The following is a 6,915-nucleotide window of genomic DNA, read 5'->3' on the forward strand; positions in this document are numbered from 1 at the left end:
ATCCCACGGAGTACCTTCATTCTTGACCAGCGTATTTCTGTCTCTGTTGTTAAATAAATATTGCCATAACAAACCCCAAAATGGAAATTACATTTTCCAGTACAGCCATCCATTATTATGAGAATTCCTACAAAAAGAAATCTTGTGTTTGTATTAAAATGTGGAATGTTGTGAAGTTAACTGTTTAAATCAGCTCACATGATATCTGTACGAGTAATACAGTGGCTGCTGTTTGATGGAGATGCTCACAACACATCTTGATACAGGTCGTGACTCTGTTATGATAACATTATGACTTCATCCTCATATTACTATGACTTTTATTCTAGTAAAACTTTATATATATATATTCATCTAATACTGTGTGCAGTCTAAAGTAAATGCCATATAAATTGTGAGCAGGAAACCGTATTTTTGTTGACAAGTTTACTCTCCCAAAACAATGTTAAAATGGTGAAATTCGTGCAGACTATGGCTTAAATACAATCTATAGTAAGTGTAAGTAGTATGTGAAAGGTAATTCCGTCTAATTTTGTTTGGTCATCTGAAGTGTTAGAATATTTCCAAGCTGCACAACTAAGAGGCATTTTGCTTTCTCCTCTCTGCCACCTCCAATATGGCGACATGGTTATGCAGTTCAGCTGGTCTATGCTTCTCAAGCGATCCTTTAAAAACTGGGACAAAGTGGGAGGGCTTATTTGTTCTGATTGGCTGAATGGGAGGATTTCTTTGCTCTGATTGGTTAGAATTATTGAAAGGGAATAGCGGATTGGTTGGGTGGTCAGAGGGGGTTCGGTTCAGTGAAACAGCAATGTTGACGTTGTTTACACTAACATCCACTAAGTGGCGCTGTTGACCAAACATCTGAATTGAAATTGATTGAAATTCTTCTGGTGGCAAAGTGGTCCTTATTGTGCTCGCGAGGTGTAATCAATGTCTGATTAGCGCCATTCTCTTCTCCTTGTCTAAACAGCTGCTTGAAATGATTTTCCTTCATTTGTTTTCCTTTAAGATTAACACTCTGAGGCCACCTYTTCATACAATTTGGAGTCATCCTGAAGTGTCATCAACACTGCAATTTACCACATGGTCTTAAAGTGGCATTCTGTGATTTTACACTTGAAGGAATAATTTACTTTTTTTTTTGGTGGGGGGGGGGGTGAACAAATAATATGTTACCTGTAGTAGATACATCTTTGAACAAGTCAGTGACAYTATCATTTAAATTCAACCTCCTTCCAGCCTCAATGAAAACAGAAGTAAATGGATATTACACGTATTAGCATGTCTGGAACAATTTTGAAGTTATAGATCACTACATTTTTATCTGCTATGCTTGTTTTGTTCAATGTTTGCATTTGATCTTGACACTTCCCACCTACTTACATGCAGAATTGCAGTTTTGTAACGTGACTGSCTTACTGAGACACAAACTCATGCATTGATCCCATCATCCTAGTGTGAATATGGTCTAACACGTTGGTGTACCACAGTTTGAATACGTACATACGTTGTGTGTAAATACTCAAAGACAAAGTGACTGGACCTCTGTTCTGTAGCTGAAGATTTGAAGAGTGCAAGCTTTTAAACTGCATGACATTGTTATTGATAATATCAGTATCTGGATCGGTCCGTAAACCCCTACCCCAGTGACGTAAAAAGTTGAATAAAATGCGACAGGACCTTTTAGACTGCATGTGCTTTGAAAAGCATTAGATATGTGCTCGATTTAGTGCCGTTTATGAAAAAACTCTGGGTCAGATTTGAAAAAAAAAAATCACATTTGTCACGATCAGAGTGTCATAAAAAAAAATCAAATGTGGGTTGAATATATGGGCCGAACAATCAGATGTTGGATCACTTTTTTCTGTAGTGTGAAAGTAGTCTTAGAGGCTATTCAAAGCGCTATCTATAGCAGGTGAGATAATAACTACTCGTGTTTCCACAACCCCATTATGTTTAAGGCTTCTGCAACAAAATACAGTATGTTAATCACACGGGACTGCTGTTGTCTAACAGAATGTATTTTAAGCTGTACTCATGCAAAGCCTCAGCTCAGATTCCTCTGTGCGTTGGGATCAGTTTTAAAACTTTTCTGCCCCAGTTTTCTGGCTCTCGATATATAGACACATGCAGTAAAACCACAGAGAAAACAGCAGGGCTGTTCTCTCCGCCCTAAACCCTCCTTCACTCATTCTCCACCCAGAGGTATTTTATGARCACTTAACAGAGTTTGTCTACGTTGGGTCTTTGGGGTTGGAGTCATAAGCCCCTGGCTATATGCTGCTGGCAGGACTCGCACACTGCATGCCCAAATAGGTTTTACAGGCTGCCTGGGCCGCCGCCATTTCAAACCTTCCCTGGAAAAATACTAGCATCCCACGAAGCAGTGAGMCGTGGAAATATATGGGTGTACAATATGTGGACGTTTTAAATTTGCAGCAAGTTAGAGATTTGGAAACCCTGCTGTGAGTAACACTGGAAGAGACTCCTGGATGCTGGGTGTTGTTGTTGTTGTTGTTGTTTTTTTCTGGTCTTTGATGTAAAGAAGTTCATTCATTCATCCCATTTTTTTGAATTCATAGTCTTATAATTGGTGAGATTTGGAAATGTGAAAMTGATCTTTGCAACACTTGCAATGTTTGATACATATTTATTCTGGTACTTTCCCAGATATCAAACTAACTCGTTTTCAATGTAAAACATGGGACACTATAAGAATCAACTTATAGGAATTATTTCAAATTTATTGAAACAAGAATATACAGACTTGATCCAGGGAGAATTAATGACCATGTAGGCTCACGAACCATGTCAACGTTTTGCAAAGCCACAGCAAAGGCTCTGAAATGATGAGATGTTTCTTTTTTTGTTGTCTTTCATTGACCTGGTGTATGTTCATGCCATGATGGTCAGTGGTCATTTTAGCATAGGAAGCTGTAAGACCACGCATGTTTTGGCCACCTCCACCGCCGTCATTGCCACTTGCCTGGTCTTTTATCACAGCCACAAAAAAAAAAAAAAAAACCAGGAAACTGGTAAAACTGGAACTGATTTTATTTTGAAGGTAAGAGGAAGTTGACGGAATTCCCATCTCGATGAAAGAAAGCAAACAGTGTGAGTAGGATTCCATGACGGTGCACTCTAAAAATAAAATGTTGGATTTACTTAACCATGTTATGTTACTTGGTTCCACTTAACTGAGTTGAGTAAATTCAGAGCAATATACTCATGTTCTTTAGTTTAAAAAAATGGTATATTGCTTTGAATTTACTCAACTCAGTTAAGTGGAACCAGGTAACATAACATGGTTAAGTAAATCCAACATTTCATTTTTTACAGTGACCATGTCTTACAGAGGATTTCACTTAGAACCATTCTGGTTGAATCAAGCACGGCCACCATGGAGGAATGAGGGTAAAACATTTGTATCTTAAACCAAAATCAAATTTGACAGTGAACTGAACATTAAAACCCTACAAAATAACACCAAAATCATGCGATGACATCAAGTATGAAGGAAGTGATGGATGTTTATGTTGAGGTGAACAAGCTCATAATATCATAATTCATAGCTTAACCACAGGAGAAAAAAATATATATTTTTGCTCATAACTTCCTTAATGTTTAAGTTATCGGCATGAAATTTTCAGAAATGATCCATAATCTGCTTTTTTTTCCTGAAGCATCTTGTAGATGGCCTGGGAAAACTGGAAAGTGCTGCTGAGGAGTGGGATGTCTGGGTTTCTCTCCTGGACCTGTTGCCTCCACAACCCGACTATGAATAAGCGACAGAAGATGGAGTTCTTGTTTCCTAAAAACAAAAATGCTTGATAAAATCCAATGTAAAAGCAGCAGAAAACGTATAAAATAATGTAAAAACAACAAACTGCAGCATCAAATCAAACTTGCTGCATTAGAAATCCATAAAAGAAGTACCATTTAAAAACCATGTGGACGTTTGTTTTGTAAACAAAGCCCCTCAACCAATGACAGCGTGTGAAATGTATCAAGTGACGAAAAGGAGTGTCAAAACGCAGTAAATCATTTTCACCATGGGTAATTCGGTGGAGAAAACAAAACTACTCTGAGGTTTTAAATCATACTGAAACTAGGAACAAAGGCAGATAAAATAATATTCTTCACATAAACTTTGAGTGATTTATCTGCTGAATTTGACGTCAGCAGGGCTTCTCAGAATTTGTTGAAACAACGAAACAGAAGCAATAATTAGCAAGGTCACCCTCAGTGCAGCCTTGTGCAATCCTGTCACAGCGGAGCGGGAAGAAAATGTCAGCTGTTGATGATGATTTGTTAACATCTCTACACCATGTGATGTTTTAGGTTCCGTGTCTCAGCCCAGCCTTAAACTTACCCCAAAATTAACTTTTTTTAGCTGATAAACTGTCTAGAATGTGTCTAAAATGTTATATAGTACTGTTTCTGTGCTAATTTTGATGTTTTTGTGCGTATTTGTTCAAATCTGTAATATCTGGTCTAAAAACGTCTTTTTGCTGCTCATATGGGTAGAGCAGTGGTACTGCAGGCTAATTTGCATATTGGTTAACAGCTCTCCGCTGTGACGTGTCTTCTCCACAGTTTCATCACAGCGGCTGTGTTCTGGTATAAAAGCCTCTCTCKAAGACACGCCCCTGCAGCAGTCAGAGGGTGGAGCTGTTAGCAAGCTTAGCATGATTGTCTGTTGACCTTCAGCCTCGGGTGGGGAGAGCTGACTGCTGCACTGCTCTCTCTCTCTCTCTCTCCACCCCCACACACACACAAACACACACACCAGCAGTACGTCCTGCACAGCGGGAGGGGAGGAAGGAACAAAAGGCAGAAAGAGTGCTGCGCAGCGGGGCAGCTGCAGCCCTAACGGACCGAACTGCAGTCAAACAAGACCCAACACCTTTATTCCTGATTTAAACTAGTGATCTTGTGAGCAGCTGCAGCTGTGTGCTTTTATTTTTTTCTGTCAGGCTGTCGGAGCACTCCACCTCCTCTGTCCGGGGCTGGTGTGGTGTGAGGTGGACAGCTCAGCCGAGGCTGCTGGAGCTTCATGTCCTGATCCAGGGAGCCAACATGAGTCAGTCCCAGACTGAGCTGACTTGATCAAGTCTCTCTCTGCCTCTGGTGAGGAGGGGGGGGTGAAAAATCCTCCCCTTCAGACGTTCAGAGATGTAACTATCTGCGATACTGTRGTCACTCTCCATGTAGCATCAATTATGCTAATGCTAGCTGTCACGTTCTCTCGTCCTGGCCACACCTCCGCTCTCTAACCCCCCCTTCCCCTACCCACACCCCCTCCCCTACCCATTTTGATGCATTTTTCAAATTTTGCCTTGGGGCGGAGTTATCTTTTCACAGGGGGCTAAGATACACTTTAAATACTTCTGGTGTCATTACCATCATGGGAAACAGGTTGGTAGGTGCTGTCCGGCCAGGCAGACAGAGAACGCTCTCAGACTCATCCTGAGAAACATCAAGTTAGTAGAGATACAAACACAATAGAACCTCATAGAACACGTTCTTTACCCACCGTGGGGGATAGTTAGGGTTTGTTCCAAGTGTTCTCCAGTCTTGAGTGGCACATTGGGTGGGCTTCTCTTCACTAACATCAGGACAGCAGAGACCAGGAGCATCATAAAAACAATTCCTGGTTTATCACCCCGGCGAGCTGCTTTCTATCTGAAACAAAGCCAGAGTGTTTCTTTATAGGCCTGGAAACACACTCACACACACTGCCTGATCAAAACATGGAGCCATATTCATCTACTCTGAGAGCAGCACACCAGCAGTATCAATAATAAGGCCTGGGAGCTGTTACTGGTAATTACTCCATGCAGCTCGTGGTGGCTTTGATGGAAAATTTTACACTAACTGCCTCGATGCTGCTGCTGCTTTTTCTTCTTCTTCTTCCCTTTTTTTTAACAGGAACTCTTTATGGCAACTCTTTTCTCCCAAACGCTCCAATTTCAAGGCAACCTGGAAACATTCTGTCTTGTTTTTTTGGGGTTTCTTTACACGAGCGAACTAAAACACTTCTTAAGTGCTCGGGTGTAAACGTTGTCGCTGMGATGCTCACGAGAGCCGTCTCTCTTCCACAACAAACCGGCGGAGCTTTACGAGGCTGAGGTCTGCGASTGTTGTCTGCATGCTGCTCCTGACTCGTGTGGGTCTGCGCTGGGTGAGACGAAGGCTTCCCTTGTGAAACCACTAACAGCCAGTTGTGTGTGTGTGTTGCGAGTGGTCTGATCCACAGGCTGTGTGTGATGTGTCCGCTGCGGTATCACAGCAGAGGTTTGTGCAGGCCGCCCGCCTGTGGACGTTCCAGACCCATTTGCTGCTCCTCTCTTGCAGCTGCCGCAGAGGAAAAAGAAACAAAACAAAAACATGCAGTGTGTTTTTGGAACATCATTACTCAGGATCTTTGATTTTGGCCAAGTTTTTCTTTGTCTTTAAAGGAACTCGTGCTTGAAATACAAAGAAGCTCACAGGAGGCAGCAAATGCTCGTCTGGATGGAAAATGGTTAAACTAACAATCGTCAATTTTGGCAACTTGAAGGCGCTCACTAAAATGTGCTGCTCTGGGCAATATAAACCAAACTAATCCCTGCTTTGACATCATTGCTCTGCATGCACTCACACACCCACAATCTGGTACAGCTGTCTTTATGGGGACCTGGCATTGACTTCCATTAATTTTTTACAGCCTAACTCTAACCCTAACCTCACAGGTAGCCTACCTACCTGACCCTAAAACTAACCTAAACTCAATTCACACTTTAGCCCTAAACTTAACCCCCGACCCACCAGCGGCGTTTCCCCTCATGGTGACCAGACTCTGGTTCCATAATAACCTGGCCCTTGCCTTCCTACGCAGCTCCGCTCAATTCTAGTTTCACTGCTCCGTCT

Source organism: Austrofundulus limnaeus, unplaced genomic scaffold (assembly GCF_001266775.1).
Source record: "Austrofundulus limnaeus strain Quisiro unplaced genomic scaffold, Austrofundulus_limnaeus-1.0 Scaffold238, whole genome shotgun sequence".
NCBI lineage: Eukaryota > Metazoa > Chordata > Actinopteri > Cyprinodontiformes > Rivulidae > Austrofundulus > Austrofundulus limnaeus.